Source organism: Condylura cristata, unplaced genomic scaffold (assembly GCF_000260355.1).
Source record: "Condylura cristata isolate star-nosed mole 26May11 unplaced genomic scaffold, ConCri1.0 scaffold00018, whole genome shotgun sequence".
NCBI lineage: Eukaryota > Metazoa > Chordata > Mammalia > Eulipotyphla > Talpidae > Condylura > Condylura cristata.
This window is the reverse complement of record NW_004567119.1, coordinates 39,281,595-39,301,186: the sequence shown is the minus strand read 5'-3', so window position 1 is coordinate 39,301,186 and position 19,592 is coordinate 39,281,595.

Genomic DNA, 19,592 nt, shown 5'->3' with positions numbered 1-19,592 from the left:
TAACTCGTTGCACCACCAGGGAGGGCCCATTCTTTGTTTTAAAGCTATCATAGAGCAAGCAATTTGAAAACATGGAATCTGTACAGCCCTTGGTGTCTATTTTATTTTCCTTCCTAAAAGTTCAGAGTCCCTCATTGAGTTTCTTTCAAGGAGGCGAGCCCAGTTAGGATGGCCATGTGAAGCCCAAAGAGATTCTTAGCAAGGTCAGCAAAAGGCACCATGCTGCTTTGATGGTGAGGTCCTCATGCCTACAACCAGCAAAGGATTAGACTTGGAGTGCTGGACACTACCCCCAACACTGAAAGAAGACAAATGTAGGGGTGGTACCCAGGGAAAGGCCGGGATGGCAGGAGCGGTAGGGCATTCTTCCTGTCAATCACATAAACACAGAAACAGAAGACTAATGAAGTTATCATTGGGCAGAAATCAAAGGAATTAGAAGAAAAGGAACAAAAATAAACAAAAGGACATAAATCTTTTGGTTTTCAAACCGGATATGACCCTGACATCAGATGTCATTGAGGAAGAAAAACAGCTATTAAATATGACAAGTGATAATTCCGATGACATTAACTTGCACGATCAAAAGCGGCTTTGACAGCTTCATCACCCATAGTCAGACTGAAAATAGAGGAGGAAGGAGAGGTTCCATTACGACTCCAACCTGACTCATCAGCTTCAAAAGTCCCGGGTTTGTGGCCTGCGATGGTCATGGAATCTGGCTATGAAAACGACTTGCTTTGGGGATGAGATTTTTTCAAATGTTGAAATTGGCAAAGAGGATTTCTTTACTTAGATAAATGTTTCCAGCTATGGCAGTCCATTAGAAAACCAAGAAAAAGACAGAACAGAAGAAAAAACTGTTATTGGAAAGAGGCCTTATTAAATCCACAATCCTGCCATCTGCAAGTAGCACCAATATGCTTACAAATTAAAATTGGAAATGTGTATTTTATAAGCTTTTTATGATATGGAGGGGTGGGGAGTGATTGTCTGCTTTTTATGGGTCGATCTAAGGAAATAGTTTCTGGTTCTGGCTAAAGTCCATAGTTAAATAATCAGTGATTCCCCTAATGGCTTCAGACTGTCTCTCTTTCCCTTCAGCCACGAAGCAGATGACAGGAAGCATCGTCATGTTCTCCACTTGCTCAGGAGACCCCCGTGCAGACACAGCTCCCTTGACCTGGGTCCCCCCAGCTGTGATCTAGCAGTGTCCGCCCTTCCCAGCCACATCCCTGGAGAGTCCACAAGCCACCCAGTTAGGTGACCCCATGAAATGAATGCAAGGCTCCCAGTTAAATTTGAACTTAAGTGAGATGAATAAATGGGGTATACTTATGCTTAAAAAGTCATTTATCTGAAATTCAAATTTCAGATTAATTCACATCTTACTGGGCATTCTGTAGTTTTCCTTGCTCATTCTGGTCCCCCCCTGCTTCTCTTCTTCACTTTCGATTGGCTGTCCCCCACAGAAACCTGGTTTCTGCCTCCTCCTCTGCAGAGAACTGTGCACCCCACCTTCCCAGGGACCCCCATGATCCAGTCGAGAGGAGACATTTCCGGCCTTACAGCAGCCACCTCTGGGACATTCCGCCGCTGCTGGGGTGACGCCCCTCCCACGGTGAAGTTGGCCTCTCTCTCTGCTTCCGTGGTGCTTCACACTTGCCTTCTGTCTTTTGCTGACAACTCTTCTTTATGTGCGCCCCTTGTTAAGCCCCCTCCTTTACATGTTTGATGTTCCCCGAGGTTCTATCCTTTGGCCTTAACCACTCTCTAGCTAAAATATGTCTGCTGCCATATTTCTCTCCGTGTTTAGCCATCCGGGCTGCAGCTGCCCCGAGGCCCTTCCTCCACATCCATCATCCTGGCTGCAAGAGGCCTCGAGCATCTCACAGAGATGCTCACGGAGAAACTACCCTGCCCAGGCTTTTGAAGGAGCTGGGCTCAGCTATCAGAGAGGAGAGCGGGCTCCGGAAGGGTCAGGGCGCCTGGCCCCGGCTAGGACGGATGGGCTGTGCATTACGGATGCTGTGTCCCAGCCAGCCTGGTGCGCCAGACCGGAGGGCGTCCTGCCTCCCCACTGAGCCCGCCTCTCTGCCTTCCCTTAACAGTATTACTTCTCATTAAGTTTGTGCCTGCTTTGCTTTTTACTTTTGATGTTGTATAGCAATTATTTCTACACACACACACACACACACATCTAATCGGGGTGTCCTTGAGCTCCCTCCATCTGATATGCCCTGCTGGAGTGTGCAAACAGTGCTCCATGAGGAATGTCTGGCACATACCTGTGACCGTGTGGCTGTGAGGGTTGAGAACACGGGTAGCTGAGGAAGAAGCAGGAGCCTGTGAGGGAGAGGTTGTCTTCAACCCACTGCAGCCTGGTGTCTCCACCCAGCAATCTGCAAAATCAGCCCTCAGACGGCTGGTCCCCCAACTACCCGGCCCTATATGTATTTTACAGCGCTGACCAGTTTGGACTTCTCAAACACACTGGACCCTGTTGCGCCCTCTCGTCTGTTACTGGACTTTGGCTTGTTTGTTTAATGATTTTATTTATGGCCAAGATGGAGGTCACTGTTGGTAGGGGTCATCATAAGTGATGGAACCTGAAGGTGCAACTGGCAGGATTTACTGGGGAGGTGCTTAAGTGATTTTAATGGGAATTTCTAACTCCGAGCTTTTTTATCTGAGCAATTGGCAGGGTGGAGGTAACTTAAGTTTGTATCAAACTTCACCCCCAGTGGGCATGGACAATAAGCAGGCAGTTGAAGAGAAGTGTCGAATAGTGATAGAGTTCGAGGTGGGGGTGTCAATTTGGAGATAATCAACATATAAATGGTATTTAAAGCTGTGGAGTTGCAAGATCACCCAGGGAATATCATAAATATAGATCAAAAAGCAGCCAGGGAAATGAGGGGGGAACTAGCAGAAGAGACTGAGCAGGAGCTTCCAGAGAGGTAATATGAGAATGAAGGGCGTGATCTCTAAAGACTAAGGGAAAAGCGGGTTTCAGGAAGGAGGGCAGAGTATCCAAACCTCACACCTGTTAGAAGAGCTATTATAAAAAAGACAAGAAATAAAAAGTGTTGGTGGGAGGTGGAGCAAAGGGAAACCCGTGCACTCTTGGGGGAAATGTAAATTGTTACAGCCACTGTAGAAAGCAACATGAAGTCTCCTCAATTAAAAATAAACACAGAATTCCCCTAGGACCCAGGAATTCCACTTCTGGGTATTTTATCTGAAGAAAGTGAAAACACTAACTCAGAAATAAAAAAGGCATTCTGTGTTCCCTGTAGCATCATTTACAATACAATAGCCAAGTTGGCAGCAACTTAAACACCCAGTGAGGGACGGGTGGGTCAAGAAAACGTGACATAAACAGTCGTGAGTCTTTGTGACAGGCATCCATTCTAGAAATATGTCACCAGCTGACTGCATGCCTGTGCCAACGTCTCAGGGGTGTGGCACGCATACCCAGGTGGCCAGGCCTGCCACAGTCCTAGCCCACACAGCTCCCCCTGGGGACCACTATCCTAAGATGACTGGCTGTTGACTGAAACATTGTTAAGCAATGCATATGTAGATATGCAAAGGAATATTCTTCAGTAATGAAGATAAAGAAAATCCTGCCACCTGTGCTGACATGAAGGGACTTGGAGGGCGTCATACTGTTAAGGGGAAGGATGTCCTAAAGGAACTCTGCAGAGTCTTATGGACTCCACCCCCTACTCCAGTTTTCTGGACCCTACACTGTACTCCAGTGATTGGAAACTACAACTCCCAGCAGTACCAGGGAGAGAACTGCGAGGACCCAAGGGCGGAGCTAGCAGGAATTCTGGGACATTTGGGGCATTGCATCTCACAGGGGCTGGCTCTCTTGCTTGGGAAGCAGCTCCACGGACCGCGTGACTCGGTGAGTTCAGTCAGCCTAGCTGTAAGGTATTCCACTTACTTTGTGTCCCGCTCTCTTTCCCTGGGTTGTTTCCTATTCCTTTCCCCTTTTGTAAATAAACCCGTTATTGACCCTTTTGTGTGTACCTGCAGTGTAACTGAATTGTGAGCGCGTGGGTGAGGCCCCACAGACAGGTGGCCCTGTCCACTCTGGGCTACCCAGTACTAAGTGAAGCAATTCTGTAAAGACTAGTCTATGATGTCACCTATCTGTGGAAATGGGGGGAAAAACAAGTGAACTCGTAGATATTGAAAGAGGTTGGTGGGTGCCAGAAGCCAGGGTTCAGGGTAGGAGAAATGGGTGAGATGTCAAAAGGTTCAAACTTCCAGTTATAAAGATAAAAAGGCTGGGGGAGGGGGTGTGGGGCAGGTAATGTACAGCCTGGGTAGATTTGAATTTTGCTAAGAGACAGATCTTAAAAGTTCTCATCAGAGGGGGAAAAATTGTAACTGTGTGTGGTGATAAATGTTCACTGAACTTATCGTGGTGATGGTTTTGCAATATATTCATATATGAAATGATTACAATGTGAACTTTAAACTAGAATTTAAAATACAATGTTATAAGTCAATTATATATTTTTTTAAAGATTGATTTATCTATGCATGCTAGAGCAGGGGTATAGGCCAGAGGTGTGAGGGTTCACCAGAGACAGAGCGGGGAGCAGAACAGGCCGATCTACTGAAACACACTGCTGAGGGGAAATCTTTGGAGAATCTTTATTCTGCTAACCACAAAAATCGAAAAGCATGGCTATTCAGAGGACACTCTGCAAAAATAAAAACAAACCACAAACTGGAAGAAAACATTTGCTAGACATGTACCAAACAAATGACTTGATTTTAGAAGGTATTTGTAAAAATCTTCAAAATAATAAGACAACTCATCCAATGAAAAGTTGAGCAAAGATTTGATAAGACGCTTCACCAGAAATGCCATGTGGATGGCAAATGAGAAGAAAGATGCCTTATAGATCATTATGGAAGGCAAATTGAGAAGATGCCTAGTGGCATCAGTCAATAAATGGATGGAAACCGCCGAGATGCCACCTACAGCGAGTACAGTTTAAAAGACTCAAATTACCAAGTGCTGGTGATGATTTTAAACCATTGGAACTTTCATACTCTGCTGGTAGGTCTAGAAAGTGATTGAACCACTTTGGGAAACAATTTGGGAGCATTTTTTTTCTTTTTTAAAGATTTATTTATTTATGCATACAGAACTGGGGTACAAGCCAGAGGTGCAGGGTTGGTGAGAGTCTTCGCCAGAGACAGAGGGGGAGCAGAACAGGCAGATCGACAGGGTACAATGCTGAAGGGAGCAGCAGGTGAGACAGGTGAGGTCTGCCGTGCCATGCTGATCACCTCCAGGGTTGGGGATCGAACTCGCACCGAAGCAGCTGCCACTAGCTTGTTGTGCTGCATCCTAACCCATTATGCCACCAAGGAGGGCCCAATGTGTGCGTTTTTTAAACATTCATAAGCTTATCAGGCAACCTTACTATTCTACCTCTTTGTTTTTACCCAGAAGATAAAGGTATATGCCTGAGTAAAGACTTAAGCATGCGTATTTATACCAACTGATATTTTTTCTAACAACTCTGTGGGAAAAATAACCCCTGAAGATGTCCACGCCCTCATGTTCAGAATCTGAACGTCACCTTCTATGACACAAAGGACTCTGCCCATGTGGTTCAGCGAAAGCCCCTGAGATGAGGGGAAGGCCCCTGAAGTATGCAGGTGGAGCTAATGTAACCACATGGTCCTCGTAAAAGGAGGCAGGAGGAGTCACAGGAGATGTGACCAGGGAAGCAACACATTAGAGACATGAACAACCACCATGCTGGCAGTGGCTGGCAGAGGTAAGGGACACTTCCCTGTTGGAGACTTCAGAAGGGACCAGCCCTGGGGACACTTTCATTTTTAGCCACATTCCTTTTAGATTTCTGACTCCCTGAAAAAGAATAACTTTGTGTTGGTTTAGGGCAATAAGTTTGTGGTAATTTGTTAGAGAAACAACAAGAAAACTAGTAAAGAATCCCAAGTGGAAATAACCCAAAAATCCATTGAGAAATGAATGGCCAGATAAATGATGTTATATCCAAATACAGCAATCAACAGAAGCAAGCTAGAGATGCATGCAACAACATGGAGGAATGTCAAAATTAATATATATTTTTAATATTTATTTATTAAAAATAAAGAACTGGGGTACAGGCCAGAGGTGCAGGGGTGGTGACAGGATTCACCAGAGAGAGAATGGGGAGCAGAACAATCAGATCTACGAAGTACACTGCTGAGGGGAGCAGCGGGAGGGTCAGGGAAGGTCTGCCGTGCCATGTGGGGAAGGCGCCTTTGGGAAAGGAGGGATCCCCCACCTCTGGGGAAGGCGGGGATCGAACTCATGTGGAAGTAGCTTTTGATTCTTAGTGAGGTGCTTTAACCTGCTGCACCACCAGGGAGGGCCCAAAATTAATATTTTAAGTGAAATAACTTAGCAAAACAAACAAACAAACAAATACTGTGATTACATTTACATAAAATCAACTTTATCGTTGCAGTAACCCTTCACTGCAAGGGTAGAAGGTAGGTGGGGAATCACCACGAGGTACAGGAAAGCTCTGGGGAAAGATAGATGTTGTATTCTTTTTTATTTTCTTCAGAGCAGAGTGTTGTAAATTTAAAACCATGCAGTTACCACCTCAGTTTCTGAGTCAGGACCCCGGCACACACAGGGTGGGAGCCTCTGATTCACCCAGGGCGGGGGTGGGGATTGGGGGGTGAGTAATGAAGTGCTGGCTGGGCTGCAGTGTCATCTGAGGTTGGACTGGGGAAGGGTCTGCTTCCAAGATCACATGGCTGTCAGCAGGTTCAGCCCCTTGTGGATACAGGGCTAGGGGGCTAGTGTCTCCCCAGTTCCTGGCTGCCCTCTATTCCTTGCCATGTGGTGACCCCCACAGAGCAGCTCACGCCATGACAGATTGCTTCATGAAATAAGCAAGGGAGAGAGCGGGTGTGCTAGCAAGACAGGAGGCGCGATCCTGGGTAACGTAATCACAGAAGCCTATCCCACCACTTTGTTGTATTCCAGTGGTTAGAAAAGTGTCACAGCTCCTGGCTAGAGGGGGCTTGCTTTGGTCTATTTGGGTTGCTATGACGAAATGCCATAGAAACCACATTTATTTTTCCAGCTCTGAAGCTGGGAGGTCCAGCATCCTGGTGCACAGCACATTTGGGGTGGTGGCTGGTGAGAGCCACCTCCCGGCTCATAACCAGTGCCTGCTCACCTTGTCTGCACACAGATGTAAGGACATCTGGTTCTCTGGGGTCTCTTTCTGAGGGCACCAATGTCATTGTTGCAAAGGCAGTCCTCTCCAAGGAACTGTCACATCTCGGAGGCCCCACTGCCCAGCACCATCACAATGGACATTAGGATTTCAACATATGCACCCTGGGGGACACAGACACTCAGATCACAGCAGGGGTACAGGTGGGCTTGGCTACCAGGAGGCAGGAGCGATCACAGGTAATCTTAGACTCGGTCCGCCCCAGGCTCAGTCATTTACTTGATTATGCTGATGACTTCATGCATAACACTTATGTTGAAACTGGCCCCGTGGTACATGTTAAAAACGTGAGGGTTTGTACATAATAATACCTTAATACTGTTGTAAAATAACCAACCAACCAACATTTTGACAAAGTGATTGTAAGTTCAGTCATGACAGGGGAGAAGTCTTGTCCGTACGGCCATGAGGGAGAAGGGCAGAAAACGGGCAGGAAGAGCACAAGGGATGATGGCGAGGGTTCCCGGGTGACATGGTGGTGGGAGGCTTATAGGAACTACACCTCAGGGGAGAAACCAAATATTGCGCAAAAATGACCAATCATGGAAGAAAATTAAAAAGTTTAATCAATAAAGATAAAAACTAACATCACTGAACCTGGTTAGAGGACACAGAAGGTTCTCTACACGTGTAGAAACTCGACAAACAACAGAGCTGGCATCAATAGGGGAAAGCTGGACTTATAAAGAAATAAAGCAAAGACGATCGGGGATCCATATGGAAAAGAGCAAAATTAGATATTTACCTCAGAAATTTGCAAAAATAAATCTCAGGTGGAGTAGAAAACTAAATGTTCCAAGAGAAGCACTGAAAAACTTTTAGAAGAAAATATAAATATATCATTATGCCTTTTGTGCAGGAAAGAAAATTTTGAATAACACATGGAAAATGCAAGGAATAAGGAAGAGAGTAATTAATTTGATTGCCTGAAAATGATAATCTTCCGTACCTTACAAAAACACCGCCTACTAAATGAAAAGACAAGTCACACAATAGGATACATTACTTATATATAACTGAGCAAAGGAGTTGTGCCCATGTGTTTAAAAAAAGGCATCAGAATCAGTAAGAAAATTATAAATGTAGTAGATAAATAGACAAGCTAGGTGAAGAGATAATGCAGCCAGATAACCCCAAGTTCCATATATTTGTGAAAATATTCTCAAATCTTCAAATCTACTCATAATGGGATATGTAAACTAGAAAAGTAATGAGAGTATTTACACTCATAAAACAAAAAAAATTAAAAAGGCTAATAATACTAAACACTGGCAATGAAATGAAAAAATATATATATGAACATGGGCCTCCCTGGTGGCGCAGGGGTAAAGCTTCAGTGCGTGAAGCTCTCCACAGCCACTGTGGCAGGAGTTCCATCCTGGGCCATGGAGATGACCCCCATGGCACAGCAGACCTCTCCTGTCTCCCCACTGTATTTCAGTGGATCTGCCGGTTTTGCTCCCTACTCTGTCTCTGGTGAATCTTCTGGCCACCACTCCTCACTCCCACCCTCTGCACCTCTGGCCTACACACCAGCTCCTGTATGCATAAATAAATAAAATAAATCTTTCCCAAATTTTTAAAAAATATGAGCAATTTTGTAAAGATATTTAAAAGCAGTCTTACTCCTTCCCATGCCTGAACAATTTGGTCCTAAAACCCTCAGCTAAGGCAGAGTAGGCAGGCATCCAGGAAGGAAGGAACCTGGTGTGCAGTGGCTAAGCCCTGGAAGTGTAGTCAAATGTCCACATGGGCCAGAGGGACACTGATGTGGGGAGTCAGCACCCAGCAATAGGCAGGAATGCACGTGGGATCAATCAAAAAAAGGTGTTGGAGTCCAAGGGTGTGTGTGTGTGAGAGAGAGAGATTCATGAGTAGGAAGGAGTGTCCATCATGGGGTGTCAGCCCAAATAGTATGAGCAGAGTCTCAGGTGACAGAGCAGAGGGTCCCACGTGTGATAAACAGATGGTCACAAGTCAGGTGACGCAGAGAAGGGCATCAAGTTTGATTCTGACAGGAAGGAGGGCAGTCGTAAGGGCAGGATTGACAGTACGGATGAAAAATTGGTTACGTAAGCAGGGAGTCATCAAATGGGAGCATTTTTAATTATCAGAGGAGACCTTTTCTTCTCTGTTGGAATAAGGAGTCACCAGTCTGGAAAGGGAGAAAGGCAGAAACACCCACAGTATCAGATTAGATTTAGGTTCTCAGTCACACACAGGCCAGTAAGTCCTCCCCACACACCCTCAGTGGGTTCCCGGTGACTGTGACTGTAAGTCAAATGATGACTAACAAAGCCAGGTCTTCCAATGACATCGTTTCATTCAACTTCAGGTGGGATTTTATTTTTCTTATCAGTGTTTTAAAATGAATAGACATTATCTGAGGAACTGTGACATGTCCTCACGTCAAGTAGAAGGGCAGCACCCAGGGGTCTCTGAAGAAATGGCTGTTTCCAGAGCCAGGCAGAGAAGGCACAAAATGAGCCAGGAGCACTTTGTGCAATGAATTGCTGCAAGAATGAAGGGGACACGGCAGGCGGACACAGACTCCAGCTCAAAGTCAAAATCCATTTGTACCTCAGCATGGAGCATACATGTGTATTTATAACCTGCTGACTAACAGCTAAAGCCCTGAGTCAGCAAACCATGCCCACGGCCTGTTTTTGTATGACCCACATGCTAAGAATGCTGCTGAGAGCAGAACATTTGCAATCAGGTGGACAAATGACTCTTTTAATTAAATTTAAATTAATTTAATTCAAAAAGAATTAAATACTTCAGAATTAACCTAAGGACCTAAAAGGCTTATACAAGGAGAACTTCAAAATGTTATTAAAGGGCTTAGACAGGGACATAAGGACATCTATTGTTCATGGATGGAAAGGATCAATTCAATCAAAATGAGTCTTCTGTTTAAAATAATATGTAATTTTTACATCATCCCCTTTAAAATGCCAGAAATATTTCTCAAAAAGCTGAACCAAAAATGTTGAAATTTAAATGGAACCACAAAGAAACTTTGAATTGCAAAAGCAATCCTGAGAAAAAAGGAGAGAAATGGAGGTATCATGTTACCTGGTTTTAAACCTTCCTGTAAAGCAACAGTACTAAAAACAATATGGTATTGGCAAAAACAAAAACAAAAACAGTCACGGAGATCAATGGAACAAAACTACAAACCTTGAAATAAATCCATGTGCTTATCAGTACCTATGATAACTATGATAACTCACAAAAGCTAAAGTTGGAGAAGGATAATCTCTTTAATAAATGGTGCTAGAAAAACTGAAGTGACACACAAAAAAGAAAGATTTGGATCACTTGCTAACTTCATACACAAAAATTAACTCCAAATAGATTAAAGATTACATATAAAAGATGCAACAATAAAATACATAGAAGAAAACAATGAAGATACATTCCATGATATCAACAATAAAGCTATTTTTGGCAATTCAACATCTATGGACAGGGAAATAAAACCAAAAATAAGCAACTGGGATGACTTCAGATTAAACCACTTCTATCCAGCAAAAGAAAATACAAGATTAAAGAGAAAAATATAAAACAACATATAATTGACAAGGAATTTATATCCATGATAGATTCAGCAGTCACAGTTCAAAAGAGAGAGAGAGAATTACCCACTTAATTAATAAATGGGTAGCAAATGTGAACACAGAATTCACTAACAAAGATAATCCAGAAGTTACACTAATCATTGCTTCCAATAAGAGAACTGCAAGTTTAAACTACAATGTGATACCATCTCACACTTGTGAGAATGGTACGTACCAGGAAGACGTCCATCAAGCGCTGGAGAGGACGTGGAGTTACACTTGTAACCAGAAAGGGGGGGAGCCCAGGCACCATGAGAGCTGCCTTGGCCTTCCATCCCACTGACTATCCAAGGGTGCCTAGATACTGCCCAAAAGAAACCTGGGTTTTTTGAGTACCCCATAGATAAGATTAGAATGAGGAACTCAAGATTCTAGTTAAAGAAAGATTTATTGAGAAAAAATTAAAACCCCAAGGATACCTCTGAAACAAAGAGACTCTCTGAGGGGCTAGGTCAAGGGGCCTATGTAGGCTGTGGACCTAGGGGATGAAAACAAAGGAATTCAACTATGCTGGCTGAAAAAGAAAAGAAAGCAGACTTGGCAAACATCCATTGGTCCACCTGAGTATGGTCCAGCTCTTATTGGTAATTGTGAGTACCAAGCAGCCATAGCTTGGGGACCATGCCAGATTCATCCTGCCTTGGGAGACCGTGTGCCCACAGCTGCAGTTTGACCTGGTCTGGTGTGAAGTCTGCAAAGAGATAGCTCAGGAATCGGAGGCTAGGGAAATTAGTAAAAAACAAAACAAAGCAAGAAAACACTGGGCCATGGAAATTTATGGCAGCAGGTGTCTGGGCCCAGAGTCTTCAGAATTACTTGACTTCTTGTCTCACCAGCCCAATAAAAATAATGGGGTGACACCCCCATGTTTATTGCTGCTTTATTTACAATAGGAAAGACATGGAAACAGCCCAAATGCCCAAAAGTAGATGACTGGATTAAAAAGATGTGGTGCATATACATGATGGAATATTACTCAGCAATCAAAAAAGATAAACTCATACCTTTTGCAGCAACATGGATGGAGCTGGAAGGGATCATGCTCGGTGAAATGAGCCAGAAAGAAAAAGAAAAACACCGGATGGTTTCACTCATAGCAGAAGCATAAAAGACCCGGGGGCGGTTGGGGGGGTGTTACAAATAATAACGAACAACTATACACCAGAGACATTTTACGGGGGTAAGTGGGAATGGGATCAAAAATGGGAGGAGGGAGTGCATGGGACTATGGTGCTGGCACAGGGGTGATTTGGTGATGGGAAGCCCACGGGGATTACAACTGAGATGGAAAAAGGCACAAAATGAGGTAAAAATAAACTATATTATTAAAAAAAATAACAGGGTGACAAAGATCTGTCCTTGAGTCCTGTTTCTCTCTCTCTTTTCCGGGGCCTCTGCTTGTGTCATGCTGTTGATGAGAATGTAAACTGGTAAAGCCATTATAGAAAACATTCTGTATTTACCTTCAAACACTAAAATGGAAATGTCATGTGACCTGGCCATCCCACTCTTGGGCAGATATCCAGGGACTAGGAAACCATAAAAAAAAAAAAAAACACCTTATATTAAAAAATATATATATACCATATGTTCTAGAATCTTCATAGCAGCAACATCAACACAGAAACAGCCCAAGTGCTTTTTGATGGATGCCTAGATGAAGACATGGTCCGATCATACCATGGAACATACAGGAAAGGGGCAAGTGCAGTCATTTTCAGCACAAGTGAAGGGAGTTTGAGAGAATTACGTGCAGCCAAGCCAGTTAGAATGATAAAAACAAAACGTGAACAGATAGCACAGCTTTTTAACATAAAACACTTTCAAAATCCAATGGACATTAATAAACAGCATGAAGGTGCTAAAATTAAGTGGGAAGGGTAAAGGAAGAGAGAAGCAGATTTAAAAAGAGAGTTCTGGGCCCTCCCTGGTGGCGCAGTGGGTTAAAGCACAGCACTATGAAGCTAAAGCCACTTCAGCATGAGTTTGATCCCCAGCCCCAGAGGAGGTGACCCACATGGCGAGGCAGACCTCTCCTGACCCGCCCGCTGCTCCCCTCAGCAGTGCATTTCAGTTATCTGCCTGTTCTGCTCCCCTCTCTGTCTCTGGTGAAGCCTCTCACCACCCCTGCACCTCTGGCTTGTACCCCAGTTCTGTATGCATAAATAAATAAATCTTTTAAAAAGAGAGAGTTCTGTTTCCTCCTCAGTGCCAGGACTCCCTCAGAGCCAGTTCTGGGGGATTCAGGGGAACGTGTTCCTCCCTTGTCCAGATGTGACCCCTTCCCTTTTCTCCTGGCAGAACATGGACGTGACGCCCAGAAGCAGAGTCTGATTTTATAGGACGGTGGTGACAGTGTGAAGAGAAGAGCTGACACCTTCTCCATGCCAGCTGACTCCGGCCACACAGCCCGCTACAGAGGGGCATGGGCTCCAGCCTCTGCTGGGTGGCTTGGGCAGAGGGAAAGGAGACCACCCACCTCGCACTGTGGCTTCTGGGGTACCCTCCCTGCTCTGTCCTTCACACTGGCCATGGCGGAAACATCACAAGTCATAAATCCAAACATCAATGTTAAAATCAGAAGAAGAGAAGGAATTAAACCATGTCAAGCCAGGAACAGGAGTTTGAAAATGGTGAAACATAAAAAAAAAAAAAAAAAAAGGAATAAAAACCTAAAGGATAACTGTTGTGAAAATGAGGAAATAAAGCACTTTCATAGTAAAAATAATTATTTTACAAGGCAACTATGTCAAATAATGTAATGAGGTAAGCAGTCCTGAGCAAGTGAAGCGAGAGGAAGCCAAGCCCTTCAACGGAAAGGTGACAAGAGGGAACTTTCTCTAGCAAACAAACAAGAGCCAAAAGCTACAGAGGCAGAGTCCACAGATTTTAAAATACTCTCCTGCCAAGGAGGAGAATAAGAAAGATAAAAACTGCTAAAAAAAAAAAAAATAGTCAACTCAGGGACAATACCACTGACAATGAAGAAGAAAAGAACATTTTCTGAACCTAAAATATAGAAAGGGGCCTTCCCTGGTGGCGCAACAGGTTAAGGCATGGCACTAGGAAGCTAGAGCTGCCACTGCACCATGAGTTCGATCCCCAGCGGGGAGCTGAGCCACAGGGCGCAGCAGACCTCTCCTGACCGGTCCACTGCTCCCCTCTGCAGGGTGTTACAGTCAATCTGCTTGTTCTGTTTCTCACTCTGTCTCTGGTGAATTCTCTTACCCCCTGCATCTCTGGCCTGTACCCCAATTCTATATGCATAAATAAATAAATCTTTAAATATATATTTAATTTAATATTATAGATATAGATATAAGGGCCTGAGGACCCTTATGTAAGGAGTGTTTTTGCAGGCCTATGAGGGGAAGCTGAATTTCAAAAGAAAAGTAAAGGAAAGAGGGGGGAGGGAGGGAGAAAGAAAGAAGAGGGAAGGGAGGAAGAGGGAAAGAAGGAGGGAGGGGAAAGGAGGCAGGGAGGAGGGAGCGAGGGAGGACTTAACATCTACTTAACTCAGGAAGTGAAACTATCCAGTGAGAAGCTTGATGAGGAGAACCATCCATGATCCCCTGGCCTCACCATCCTCCAGAAGGTTCCTTCTCTTGCCCTTGGGTGTCAGTTGAGAATCTAGTTTTCTGTCAAGTCATCAGGAAATATTGGGTGAGTCCCCAACCTACAGGATCCCTGGAAAGCTCTGGGTTGTTGCTGGCTCAGGCCATAGCTCCTGCGCCTGCTGCCTCCCCAGAGGCAATAGACCGTTTAGGACCCTCAGCTAAGATGGCAAACGGCCAAGGGCCTGAGACCCTGCTGCTGCCAGGGACCCCACGGCAGGGAACTCTCCTCAGAACACCAGCGTCTCAGGGCCCTAAGCGGAAGGCCCCGGGAACAGGAGCTTCCTGCTGGGTGGGACCTCTTGGCCTGTGCGTGCAGCTGCGTGCAGGGTGGGAGACCCAAAGCAGCACCCGTGTGTCTCAGCCTCTGCCCTGTCAGAGCAGGTGTCTGTGGTGATTCTGGAGACAGAACCGTGAGGGAGCGGGAGGAGGCGCGGAGCTCCTCTCACCCTCTGGGCTGCCGGTGTGGCTTCTGACAGGAGCGGTTTAACACCAACGCGTTAATTCTCTGACTCCAAGCAGAAGAGGGCTCCCGCAAAGCTGCCTCAGAGCCAGCCCACACTGGCTCACAAGCACAGACTGTTCAATTTTCCAGAAGTTTGTGAGCTGTTGTTAAAGGCATATGTCATTAGAAATTAAATTATATAAACCGACATTACATCACATTAAAAACCCAGGTAATAAATACGAAAAACTCATCACTTGCTAATGATTTGGCTGTGTAATTCCCCATAGCCCTGGGTCAGGTCCTCCCATTTTACCCATACAGTAGAAATATTACAAAACGGTGCTCTGTACTCCCCCTGACTCGGTGTTCGGGTTCAGGTAGCTTGTTCTAAATAGGCCTTGGAAATCAGCGCCCTCCCTCTTCCCTCCAGAGAGCTGGTTGTTAACACGTCCCAGCAAAGCACTGGACTCCAGGGGCCTGAGGGAGATCGGGTACCACAGCCCGCCTCAGCCGGCCTCACCCCACCTCAGCCCGTCTGAGGCTGCCGACTGCCCCGACCTGTCCACACGGCCTCCTCCGTTGCAGGGAGAGGCCACACTGCACTGACTGGCTTTACATTTACTTATTTTACTTGAAGGACATCTTGACCAACTGGTCACCCCCAGCCAGCAGTGCTGAGGAGCTGGCGGAGGAAATATTTTCCCAACTCTGCCTGGTTTCCTTTGCAACAGGAACAAAAACTGGCTCAGAGGAATGCGGCGGGAGGTAAGTAAATAGGGCGGCTGTGATGTGAGTTCCAGCTGAAATAAAGAAAAGTTATGTGTCTGGTTTGTATTAAAAGAAAACTTAAAGATTCAGATTTTCCTGCCTTCCTGCCCTCCTGTCTCTCTCCTACAACAGGACACAGTCTGTGCTGGCTGCGCCCCCCCTCCCCCAGGAGGTGACGGACACCTGGCTGGCCCTTGGCGCTCTTACAGGATAAATGCGCTGTTTTCTGGACATTTGTTTCCAATGGCGGAGTTATTTATTGCTCTTTTCAGAGTGGGCATTGCTTAGACTTCGTGGGACTCTTTCAAGGGCCTACGTTAAGCCCCTGCCGGGCCAAGTCAGTCAAAGGACAGAGGAACATGGCGACTTCAGCAGATTTAGGAGTCCAGCTCCAGCTCCTTCCTGTCAATAGGCGAGTCTCTTTCTCACCCCAACCTGGTACCAAGGAGCGCCCGGAGAGGTGGAATACTGAGCATGCGCACTGTGCTGTGTGCGGCCGTGCCTCTGCACTGTAGAAATCAAGGGGCTCCATGCACTGGGTTTAATTCGTTCATATGGGAATGTCAGGGCGCTGTGTAGCCGCTGGTGTGAACCTAGATATGTGTGCAGAGGGGAGAGGGGGGTGTGCAGGTGTGTAGGGTCCTTCTGCTGATAGCCTGCATATGGCGATGGGATTGTGTGTGTGCAGCAGGGAGCTCAAGCCTGCTTGATATACTTGGGAGACATCATCATCTGTTGAAAATTCAAGAACTAAAACATTTTGAGGAAAAGGCTTTGAAAAAATACCCAAACAGGGCCCTCCCTGGTGGCACAAGGGGTTAGGACACAGCACTGCATGCTGGCAGCAGCTGCTTCAGTGTGAGAGTTCATCCCAGGCCCGGAGTGACCCACGTGGCCCGGCAGACCTGTTCTGGCCCCCGCCCTGCTCCCCTCAGTGTACTTCATCAGTCGGCCTGCTCTGCTCCCCACTGTCTCTGGTGAATTCTCTCATCCCCGGCACCTCTGGCCTGTACTCCAGTTCTGTATGCATCAAGAAATAAATCTTTTTTTTTTTTGAAGATTTACTTATTTATTTGTGCATACAGAACTGGGGTACAGGCCAGAGGTGCAGGGGCAATGTGAGGCTTCACCAGAGACAGAGCGCCTCTTCTTAACACTGACTTAGGCGAGGCAGAGCCAAAGTGGGTGGATCTGATGGACTCCCAGCTCCTGGGGCACTTTCAGGTGGCTGTGTCCATTCCATGCAACAAAAAAACCTCCGGAAGTCCCTGTCATCCTGGGTTTGGGGGTGGGAAATCTCTGGCAAGAAGGACGGGATCATTTATTTAGCAGCTGGAGGGTGGCTGCTGCTGTGTTACTCTGCTGTCACACCACCAGCAGCAACAACAAATCCTTGGCTCTGTTTTCCCCCACAGTAAAAACTTGTCCTGAACACAGACTCTTCTGAGAAATATGTCCTACCCGCAGTTCCCATGACCTTGTAATTCTCCTTGGCTACCATTGCTGGGACAAGGTGACCCCAGGGCAATCAATTCACTGCCATGGCCAGCCCTGGCTAATAAGATTAACCAAGACGGGCCCTCCCTGGTGGCGCAGCGGGTTAAAGCACTGCACTAAGAAGCTTAAGCCACTTGCACGAGTTCGCTCCCCGCCTGACCCTGAGGAGATCCACATGGCGCGGCAGACCTCTCCTGACCCGCCCGCTGCTCCCTTCAGCAGTGTACTTTGTTGATCTGCCTGTTCTGCTCCTCACTCTGTCCATGGTGAATCCTCTCACCCTCCACATCTCTGGCCTGTCCCCCAGTTCTGTATGAATAAATAAATAAATCTTTTTTTTTAAAAAAAAAGATTAACCAAGACACTCAGATATTCAGATGACTGCATTCAAGAATTTGATCTAGGAATCACTGGAGGGGAAGGTAGGCAGCAGTGGAAATTGGGATGAAAAGATTATGGTATATAGAGAAGGAAAAGTCCGTGATGGTCAAGGTGTGATTATGAGGAACCAGAGACTGGGAGTGAACAGAGAAAGGGAAAGGAAAAGAAGAGAAGGTGGGGGGAGGAAAGAGAGAGAAAGTGGCTGAATTCCAGCACCCTTCTGGTTTCAGAATCACCACCAGCCTGTGTGGGCCCTAAAGCAGCTTAAAGAAGTTCTCTACAACCTAATGGCCAACATAGATACAATACCAACAGTTTCCAATGTTTTTGTTGCTGGGGTTCAGAGTCAATATGATCCTATAAGTCTTTAGCTGATTTGTGTTACCAAAGGTCATTGGGGGTGGGTGGAAATTGTTAAAGGTAGGTAAACTTGACATAAAATGAGATTTATCCTATTGGTGTCTATGGTAAGTAACCACACATCCCACACATTAATAGTTAATTAATACAGATCATTTTAGTGCTGCAGAACAAATACAGATTATTCTAGTGCTTTACTTTCCACAAACTTGTTTAGGTAGTAAAAAACAGAGTGTGTTGTTGGTGTGAATGTTGGAGGTTGGGAGGGGATGAAGGGAACTGTAGGTCTGTGCCCCATGTCACGGATCATCAAACTAAGATTCAAAACCTAAGCCTCTTAGGCAAGATAGGCAGCTAGAACATATCAAAACATCTTGACTTCCGAGTCCAGCAGTTCAAAAACCTGGACATCCTAGAGGTTTCCACTGTAAAAATACTGGACCCCTCACGAAATCCAATTATTTCAAAGCTAGGCTCATGGTAAATAACTCTACACACACACCCCCTTTTCACACACACTCAAATAAACACAAGCAGACTTAAGAAGCCCAGGAACTAAATCATGCTTTCATGGAAGCATAAGAAGTGAGGGTTCCCTGAGGACACTGCTGGCATGAGGGTTTCCCCAGGGGAGCGTAGAGGAAGCCTTGGGCCATCAGTGAACTGGTCCCTGGCCAGAAATACCCCTAGCTTCCTGAAGAAACAAAATTCACACAGAGGAAAGCATCTTCATCTTAGTTTTCCAGATTTCAGAAATTAAAGTCAACCAAAATGAGCTCTTAATCAAAGATCATCAAACACACAAGAAATAAACCACAATAACAAATTTAGTCCACAGGGGCTTCAGTTGTAATGCTCAGATACAGAGTATGAAGTCATGATCTAGGAATTGTTTAAAGATATTTGAAACTGGAGTGACAAATAGAAACAAGGAACTAGACATTACCAGAAATAGCTAGGCAAACTTCAGAGAGAACATACAAACACTTCGTAGGTGAAAGAACTAATGAATTCAATTTAAAATACCATAAAGAGTTTAAACAGAAGGTAAGACCTAGCTGAAGAGAGAACAAATAAACCAGAAGAGAAAGCTAAAGAGGTTGCCACAAGTAAATTCAGAATAATAGAGGTAGGAAATATTTTTGGCATTGAGCCAAAATGGAACCTAGAATGAGAAAATCAAATAATTAGAATCCCAGAAGGGAAGAGAAGGGTAGACAGAAGCGAGATAATATTTAAAGAGAACTTTCCCAAAACTAAGGAAAGAAATGAATCCATAGGCAGAGCTTTACAACATGGACCAAAGAGGATAAACAAAAATATTTCAAACCAGGAACATTACGAGGAATCTGAAGATAGAGCCAATGAAAAGATCTCACCATCCTTAAAGGAGAAAGAATTCCCGAGGGCGGCCACACACCTAGGAAACAAATGTCGCCCAAGGGGAAGTGGCGGCCAGAGCCAGTGGAGTCTTTGAACAGACACCTCCCGAGCTGCCATTTTGTTGTCACAAGGTTCTTCTTTCTTTCTTTCTTTCTTTCTTTTTAAGATTTATTTATTTGTGCATACAGAACTGGGGTACAGGCCAGAGGCTCAGGGG